Source organism: Pteropus vampyrus, unplaced genomic scaffold, assembly GCF_000151845.1.
Source record: "Pteropus vampyrus isolate Shadow unplaced genomic scaffold, Pvam_2.0 Scaffold2, whole genome shotgun sequence".
Classification (NCBI taxonomy): Eukaryota; Metazoa; Chordata; class Mammalia; order Chiroptera; family Pteropodidae; genus Pteropus; species Pteropus vampyrus.
Window position 1 is genome coordinate 6,887,636 of NW_011888783.1, and position 9,062 is coordinate 6,896,697.

At 33.9% G+C, this 9,062-nt stretch overlaps 1 pseudogene; it reads right to left on the reverse strand.

The window, feature by feature from the left end:
- Positions 1 to 1,197: 1,197 nt before the first annotated feature.
- Positions 1,198 to 1,316, reverse strand: LOC111739633 (annotated as a pseudogene).
- Between the last annotated feature and the right edge of the window lie 7,746 nt (positions 1,317 to 9,062).

Genomic DNA, 9,062 nt, shown 5'->3' on the forward strand with positions numbered 1-9,062 from the left:
CAACACTGTCTTTATTTTAATAATCAAGAAACATATCTGTCCTCTTCCTTGGAGGGAGATATCATCTTTATCTTCCGAGGAGGCTGTTTGCTCTATAAACATTCTTAAAAAGGTACTTTGGAACCAAAGCTGATATCAGAAATATAGAAATACCATGAATTTTCTCTCAATATCCTGGACATAACAGATAGTAAAAAAAAAAAAAAAAAAAGAAATTAGTTCCCTAATATATATTTCCCTGTATTCCTATATGTACCTTCTACACATTTATATATTTTTTCTAACATGGAATTGAAAGACTTTATCTGAGAAAAAAAAAGCATTCAATGAAAGTGACTTAAACTGTATGTTTGTAATAAAATATAAGGAACTTTTATTCCTGATACTATTTGGCTTAGGTGCTGAGACAGGATGAATGAATTTTATTAACGGTAGCTTCTATTACTGTTCTAGTGGAAATTTGGAAATGATAAGATGGTAAAATTGTGACATTTGTATTTAGTCAGAATAACCAAATGTAAGTTTAAAATTGTTATAAGTATATGTAAATCAAACATAATTTAAAAATAAATATTTTCACTATGAAGATTATTTCAATGAATAATTATAACAGAAATGTGGCAAAATTATGTTAGATGTCATCTATCTTACTAATTAAGGCAGATTTTCAAGATGAAATTTGTAAAAACCTACAAGTCTGGGTTTGCAGAATAAAAGCTATCATAGATTATATAATGAAACTGTTTTGTTGTGCTCAAATTATTAATCGATGATTACTGCTCAAATAAATAGTTAAAGTCTCACATTTATTGTGTTATATTCCATTAGCATAGCTTAAAATTATCTTGTTTATATAGGTATATACCATCCTAGGTCAAGCATGGAAATGAGTCTGAGGCACGATTAACAAGTGGAAATAATAATGGTTATTATTCACAAAAATAGAAATGTTATTTTTATCATTTATATTTTCATCATTATACTTTTTTGTTTAAATTTATTACACATATTCTTTATTTCATTTAATAGTAACAGAACATATTCAAAGTGGGAGATATAACCTCCTTTTAATAGATGATGAAATATTTATTTATTTATTTTTAGGTGAGGCAAACTTTGGTTGACCTCACAGATTGCAAGGACCTTGTTAGCTTACAATCCCTTATTTTTTATTTTTATTTATTTATTTATTTATTATGACTACAGAACCTGGTTTTCCTAGGTGATCTCCCATCCAAGTACTAACCAGGCCCAACCCTGCTTAGCTTCCGAGATCAGACGGGATCGGGCTTGTTCAGGGTGGCATGGCTGTAGATTGACACAGATTTAAAAAAATATTATGATTGACCCCAAATTGTGTAAATTGCCAGAGCCAGGATTTGAACACATGTTGGTTTGATTTCAATAACCATGCCCTTTTTCCTATGCCAGTGTGCCTTCCTATATGTTAATAGTTAGTTTAGAACAGGGGTTAGAAAACTATGTCCATGGGTCAAATTTGGTACACCACAATTAAAAACCTTATTTTTTAAATAAATTTTTGTTGTTATACAGCCATAGTCATTCATTTATGACTGTGTGGTTCATTGGCAGAGTAAAGTAGTAGTAGAATTGAGTAATTGTGACAGAGACAATATGGCCCATGCTGCCAAAAATATCTACTAGCCGGTCCTTTATAGAAAAAGTTTGCTAACCTCTGGTTTAGAAAAATTAGTTACCCAAGTCCTTGGTTAAGTAAATTTATCCATGACAAAATAAATTTGTCCCATAAAATGAAGACGGATATGAGTCAATTTTTCTTCATTATTCCTTGGAGCATAAAGTTCAAAAGACATTATTTTGGAGGGAAAAAATATCTATGAGTACCCTACTTGGGATTTATGCATAAAGAGCTGAAACCCTAGAGAATTGGACAGTAGCTCCCCTTATAAAAGGAGAAGTGTTCTTGAATGATCCAGAGTACAGCAAAGACTAAGAAAAGTCACACTGATGATAGTCTGCAGGGCTAACCTCTGATATGACAAGTGATGTGAAATAAACACCCTGGGCACTTGGCTGCGAGAGAAGAAAGGGTTAGCAAATGGTAGTGGGTAAATATAAAAGTTTAGCTACTTGATAATCTTGGTATAAGCAGTTAAGATTTTGATTTTCATATTGAGTCAGACAGCATCTGCTTATTTAAAGAGAAATATTTCAGTAAAGGATAAGAACTCATGACTTTTTAAGAATAACCAAGGAGCTGACTCAGAAATAGTTTTCTATTGGCTTCCTAAGAAACAGTATTAGTTTGCTAAGATGGAAATCTCTGAGAAAGTCTATAAATATATTTGATGCCTAATATTCTTCAGCTAATGTGTATCTTACCTGAATAGCACAAAACCTGTGTTAAACTGAAATTTTCATCAGCTTATAAACTCAGGCATTAAAAGCTTTAGTACCCTCCTTCCTTCACCCCAGAGTAATGGGAAAACTAAAGGAGTAATATGAATTTTTACCATTATATCTTATAGTAAAGAAGTTAACCCTAAAGTAATTAAAATGGCACATTAATTCAGAAAGTAATTAAATGACATGTCACAATTATGCTTTTTTAGCCCTCTAATAAAGCAAATAAATGAAGATGCTGTAATTCTAATTCCTTAGACCTCTGAATAAAAGAACAGACTTTCAAAACCATGAAAAAAAGCACAAAGAATTCCTTCTAGCAATTCCCATTCTTCTTTCTTGATATATCCTCAGTGGACCAAGAAGTCATTGCTAGTTATAGTTGTGAAACATTTATTCATTCATTCCTTCACTTATAGATAGATCTATAGATAGAAGATCTAGGAAAGATGGGGACTGGGTAAGTAGCAAAGGTTATAAACGAAAAATTTTCGAAGAGATTATAACCTTTCCCACTTTTCTGGTACCTTTCTGTCTTAGAAGATGTCCCATTTGTGCTGCCAGAAAAGGCTAAATTTCTACATATAATACAGAGGTAGCTGGATAATCAAGTAAGAAATGAGAGGGATTGCTGATTAGCCAGAGGTAGAATTTGTACTATATTAGGCAGAGAAGAGTTAGAAAAGAGATTAGAGCAGTTGCACTGTTGAGTGAGTCTTTAGGGGGATAGTTGCAACAAATAGATTTCTTTTTATAAATTCTGCAGTGTATCATTAGTGTTATTCTCAATACTCAGTAATGCTTCTGGGTCAGAAATTTTACTTAGTTGTATCATCATGGAGAGATATTTTTTGGAGCAATAACAAAACAAGTATTGAATTAAAAGCTATGATAAAAATCTAAGAAGACTTAAGTAGAGTACTGTGACAGCATAAGTGAAATGATGATATGGATAGTATCATTGAAGAAATGAAATCTAAAACCCTTTGAAGGCTGAGTAGGGATTTTTTAAGTGAAAGATTGGAGGTAGGAGAAGATATATTGGGTATAATGGCAAAGGTAGAAGCCAGATGGAAAGTGAGTGCAGATTCAATGTTGGTTTAGGAGATGAAGTAGTATATTAAAAAAAAAAAACAAAAACAAACAAAAAAAAACCCTTCCAGTAAATCTGGCTTGAAAAGAGTGAGGAAATATGAAAGCATATAGAAAGAAATTGAAGGAGAGAAATGTTTCCCTTTACTGTGAGAGATACCAGAGAATGTTTAAATGCTAATGGACAACGATATAGCCTAATGTTTAAATGCTAATGGGTAATGATATAGCCTAATAGGAGAAGAGGAACCCTAACCTCTATGCCCATTATAACAAGAATGAAGGAAGGAAGGATTGGTGCAGCAGAATCAGGTTAAGTTTGCAGTTCAGTGAGGAGAGGAATTCTTGTCTAATGACTTCAAGATTCTTTACAAAGTGGTAATTGAGATCATTGGCTGAAAATGAGATAGAAAGATACAGGGAGTGAGTGGTTCAATTAGTGTAGAGAATGTATTGAAAAAGTCATTATTATGAATATTTTAGCAACCTTATTGAAAATTCAGTAAGATTGATGGGCAATGTTGACTATCCAATTAGTACTGGTAGCCATGAATATAGAGTGTTGCCAATCTATGTGATTTTATCTTACAACACTCAGCTGTTAGGATGTGAACTCAAAAGAAATCAGCAGGATTTTGATGAGCATGTGTAAAGGATAGAGAGGGAGATTGAAATTGAAGATATAGGCAATGAAATTATTTTAATGAGTGTCTCTTGAATTTAAGCCGGATAAGGAGAAACGTGAAGACATCTGAGACTTATGGATAAAGTGAAGAAAAGTCAGTGCGTGGAAGTTCTCAATGTAAGTATTGCAATTAGGAAGTTTGCTTAAGTAAGCTGGGAAGGGAGAAAGAGTGAATCAGAGAGGGTGTAATGGTTAATATTATGTGTCAACTGAGCTACGGGATGCCCCGATAACTGGTAAACATTGTTTTCTGGGTTTTATCTGTGAGGATGTTTCTGGAAGAGATTAGCATTTTATTCAGCGGACTGAGTAAAGAAGATTTGCCCTCACCAGTGTGGGTAGGCATCATTCAATTTGTTGAGGGCTCCTTGAATAGAAAAAGGGTGGATTCCCTCTCTCTCTTCTTTAGCTGGGATGTCTGTCTGTCTTCTCTTGCCCTCTAACATAGAGGTGCTAGTTCTTGGGCTTTCCTACTCTGAGACTTATACCAGTGGCATCCCATGTCTCAGGCTTTTCACCTAAGACTGGAAGTTAAACTGGGCTGCTCTGATTTTCAGGCCTATGAACTCAGACTGATTATAGCAGCAGCTTTCCTGGTTCTACAACTAGCAGATGGGAGATAGTGGAACTTCTCAGCCTCCACAACCACATGAGCCAATTCCTACAATAAATTCATTCTTATATATATCTATATATATCCCATTGGTTCTATTTCTCTGGATAATGCTGACTAACACAGAAGGGGATGTTGATAATTTGGTAATGATGACAGTTTTGGGCCGCATTATAAAAAATGGAGGAGGAGAAAATAAATGTCATTAAAGCTGAGGTTCTGGGCACAGAAACATTTAGTAACAAAAGCCGAAGAGGCTCATAGGTGACTATGACTTTCTGCTGTGAAGGAATCTAGGCTTTAATTTTCTCCACTTGTTCATGCTTCAGAATAGTCTCACACAATACATAGCTCACCTTGTAACTGTAGGAACAATGACTATTAAATTATATTGCAACTAAAACATATAATGATAACACATCCTGAAATCAACAATGTAGAACAATAGAGGCAGTACACATAGAGACTATCTTTATAAGAAAATGGAAATCTTCTGCTTTTATAGTGGATTTAAATACATTTTTTATTGTTTTGTATTTGTTTTTAAAAGATATCATTTTCTTCCATCTTTTGACCTATTATTTTTTCTTATTGAAATATATTTGTCATATAACATTGTGTGAATTTAGGTGCATAACATATTAATTTGATACATTTATACACTGTAATATGATTGCCAGTGTAACGATAATTAGCCCTTCTATCACTTTATATAATTATCCTTTCTGTAGTGGTAGAAATAAAGTTCTAGTTTTTAGCAAGTTTGATAATTATAATACAGTAATATTGTCTATATTCACTATACTGTTCATTAGCTCTCTACAGCTTATTTACTACTCATTGTAAGTTTGCACCCTTAAGCAACATTTATCTTATGCTCCATCCTCCATCCCCTGGTAGCCACCATTTTACTCTCTGTTTTTGCAAGTTTGGCTTTTTAAGGTATAATACCATATTAATGGTATTATATAATACTTGTCTTTTTCTGTCAGACTTATTTCACTTAGTCTAATGTGCTCAGGATCCATTCATGTTGTTGTAAATGGCAGGATGCCCTCCTTTCTCACTGCTGAATAAGATTCCATTGTGTATATACACACTACATCTTCTTTATCCACTCACCCACTGATGGGCATTTAGGTTGTTTCCATATCTTAGGTATTGTGAATAATGCTGCAATAAACATGGGAGTACATATATTTTTTGAAATCCTGTTTTTATTTTCTTTGATTATATACTCAGAAGTAGAATTGCTGAATCATACAGTCAATTTTTAATATTTTGAACAACCTACATGTTAAGTTGTTGAAAACAATGAGCAATATTTGAACTATGATACCAAGGAAGTTAAGGCTCATTTTTGATGAAAGCAGAAAAACGAAGATGCTTTCTGAATTCCTTGAAAAATTAGTGTTTTGAAGGTATTTTAAATGCTTTATTATGAAAATAAAGGATTAAAACATTATAAACCACATAATTTTAGACCTTAAACATGCGCGAAAGTGCTATTTTCTGATTTATGCATGAGGACAAATGTTAGGTGACTTGAATTTATAATTCATTACTATAGTGACTGAAAAAGAATTCAACTATTTCTATGTCCCAGCTTACTAATGTTTTTATATTAGGCAACATTACGACCACGTGACACATGATGTGCATTTCTGGGCTAGCTTTTAATTTTGGATTGAGAAAAATGGAACCCTGATATAGACTTCATGTATCATGAACCCATGACAGATCTGAAATTAGAATTTATGGCAGATACCATTTCTCCAAGCTCTTATAGCCATTTAAACATGAGAAGCACTTTTTTTTCTGACCATAGATTTTTTTAATCTATTATATCTAGCATTCTTGATTAATGTGAATTTTTATTGTATTACAGAATTAAAGTGGCTAAAATGTAGTAGCAGACTCAAATGATTGAAAGTATACCAAAGAGAAAAAAGGAAGCATTATTGTTTAGATACCTACTAATATTACAAGAACTATTCCAGGTGCATTCGTTTCCATTATATTATAAAATTTTCATGATATCTCCTTTTTGCAGATGATACTATAGAGACTCAGACAGGTCAGTTATCTAAATCCATCAGTTTATAAGCATGAAGAATGTAATTTGAATACAAGTTTTGAAATTCCAAATATAGTGTGCTTTTGATGATTTCACAGACTATATATATATATATATATATCCCAAACTTTATATCCAAATTTATAGTACATGATAAAGAATATACCTAATACAAATACTGACCTGCCTAATTTACTAAATTATTGTAAGGATAAACTTTATAAAAACTGTATAAATGAATTTCTTATAGAGAGGCAGTAATGAGTTAAATGCCAAATTTTTATTGTAACTTGAAAAGTTACAAATGTGGACACCTGCATCCTATATTTCAAGTCAAATTTGGTAGTAATATCTCTGGTAATGAAATTTGAAAATGTAGTCTCTCCATTAGGTATTGACATGTTTTTTTTTAAACAGCTGCACAAGAATTCTCATCCAAGCAGAGAGAAAATAACAGCGTTCCAAACTGGAAGCTGAATAGCAGAAAGAAGAAAAACACTTCACATAAAGTAGGCAGGCATGCTTTCAGGACTGAATAAGTATTATGTGGGAACAATACAGGACAGATGATAGTATCTGGAAATGTACTTTCTGGTATCATAATTGGTTTTCGGGTATTATGAACTAAAAAAGGATACAGAGATCCAAAATGGTAAAAATGAAAGACTCATGCTTAACTTGGCAGCTAGTAGCCACAATGATACATGAGGCATTACTAAGAATGGAGACAGAACTACATGGTTTTGGATAGCATTTGTTAAAGGATAGTTCAAATCAGACCAGTTCCTAAGGAATTTTTTTTTTAATTCAAAAAGAAAGTTTATTAGAAAAGGGGTAACACTCCACAGAGTTTAGTCTCTTCTCAGAGGCAGAGAGTGAGGAGGACTAAGAGAGACAGAAAGTCAGTGAGAGAGGGGCCTTATCTATGTTTTAAATCCTTCATGATAATTTTATGGGACCACCGCTGTATACATGGTCCATCCTTGACCGAACATCATTATGTGGTGTGTGGCTTGATGTCAGAAACATAGCAGAGTAAGAGGCCTCCAGATATCTCCCCTTGAAACAACAATAACCTGAACATCTAAAACTCAACAAATAACACCTAAACTGCACACCAGCATGTGTGAGTGTGGGATCTACCCATAAGAGCTATCACAGGTCAGAACCTTGGGTGTTGGGCAGTGGACTGGAAGAAACAAAGAAACTGCCTTTTGCAGCCCCTGGAGCTCCCTGTAGGAGGAAGGGGAGGGCAGAAGGTGTGGTGAGTTCCTTGAACAGCCCTGCCTGGACAGTTGTGAGTTCCACGCAACCAGTGGTAGGGCCCAGTAATCAAGGCAGAAAGCAGAGAAACAGGGATGGCAGAAAAGCGGGGAGGGCAGAGAAACAACAGTTGATTTTTATGAGCCACGGTTGCAAACAGAGGCTGAGCCACAGCCCCTGTACCCCAACCCAGAGGGCCCCTCCCCCCATACCCTCCAAAATGGAATGCCACGGAGCCCCAGGGGAATCTGAGCAAATGCCACTGAAACTGTCACTAATACTGACAGGAACTGAGACTGAGGATAGTGAGCATGATTAAATATCTATAAGAAAAAAAAGACATTATTAAGAATTTATATAAAGCAAAAATCTAAGAGGCTTAGACACTACCTACTGGAAACCAAAAGAAAAATGCCTTCTTTGCAACAGGCTAGAGACCATTATATAATAAATCTTCTTTCTGGAAAAAAAAAAAAATCAGAATATACTGCCCTTACTGCCCAGGCAGAAAATAGTCCATTAAACACTATGAACAACCAATGTGACAAGGCATCTTAGAAAGAAAGAGAAAAATTTCCATAAAATAAGCTTATAGACATAGAAATATGCGACTTAGAGAGAATTTAGGATGGTACTTCTGAAAAAACTCAGTGAGATCCGAAATGAATCATATCAACAATTTCATAAATTAATATTTATGCTCTCAATTGAATGAGCAGAATTAGTTCTTTAGCAAGGAGATTGAAACCCTCAAAAAGAACCAAAGAGACCTTCTGGAGATAAAGAACACATTGCAAGCATTGAAAAATGAAATAAAAAGCTTGGGAAATAGAGTCGACCAAATGGAGGAAAGGATCAGTGATATCGAAGACAGAAATCTAGAAATAAATCAGGAGGAAGAAGAGAGAAACTGAAGAATGAAAAATAGAGAAAGAGAAATTCAAGAA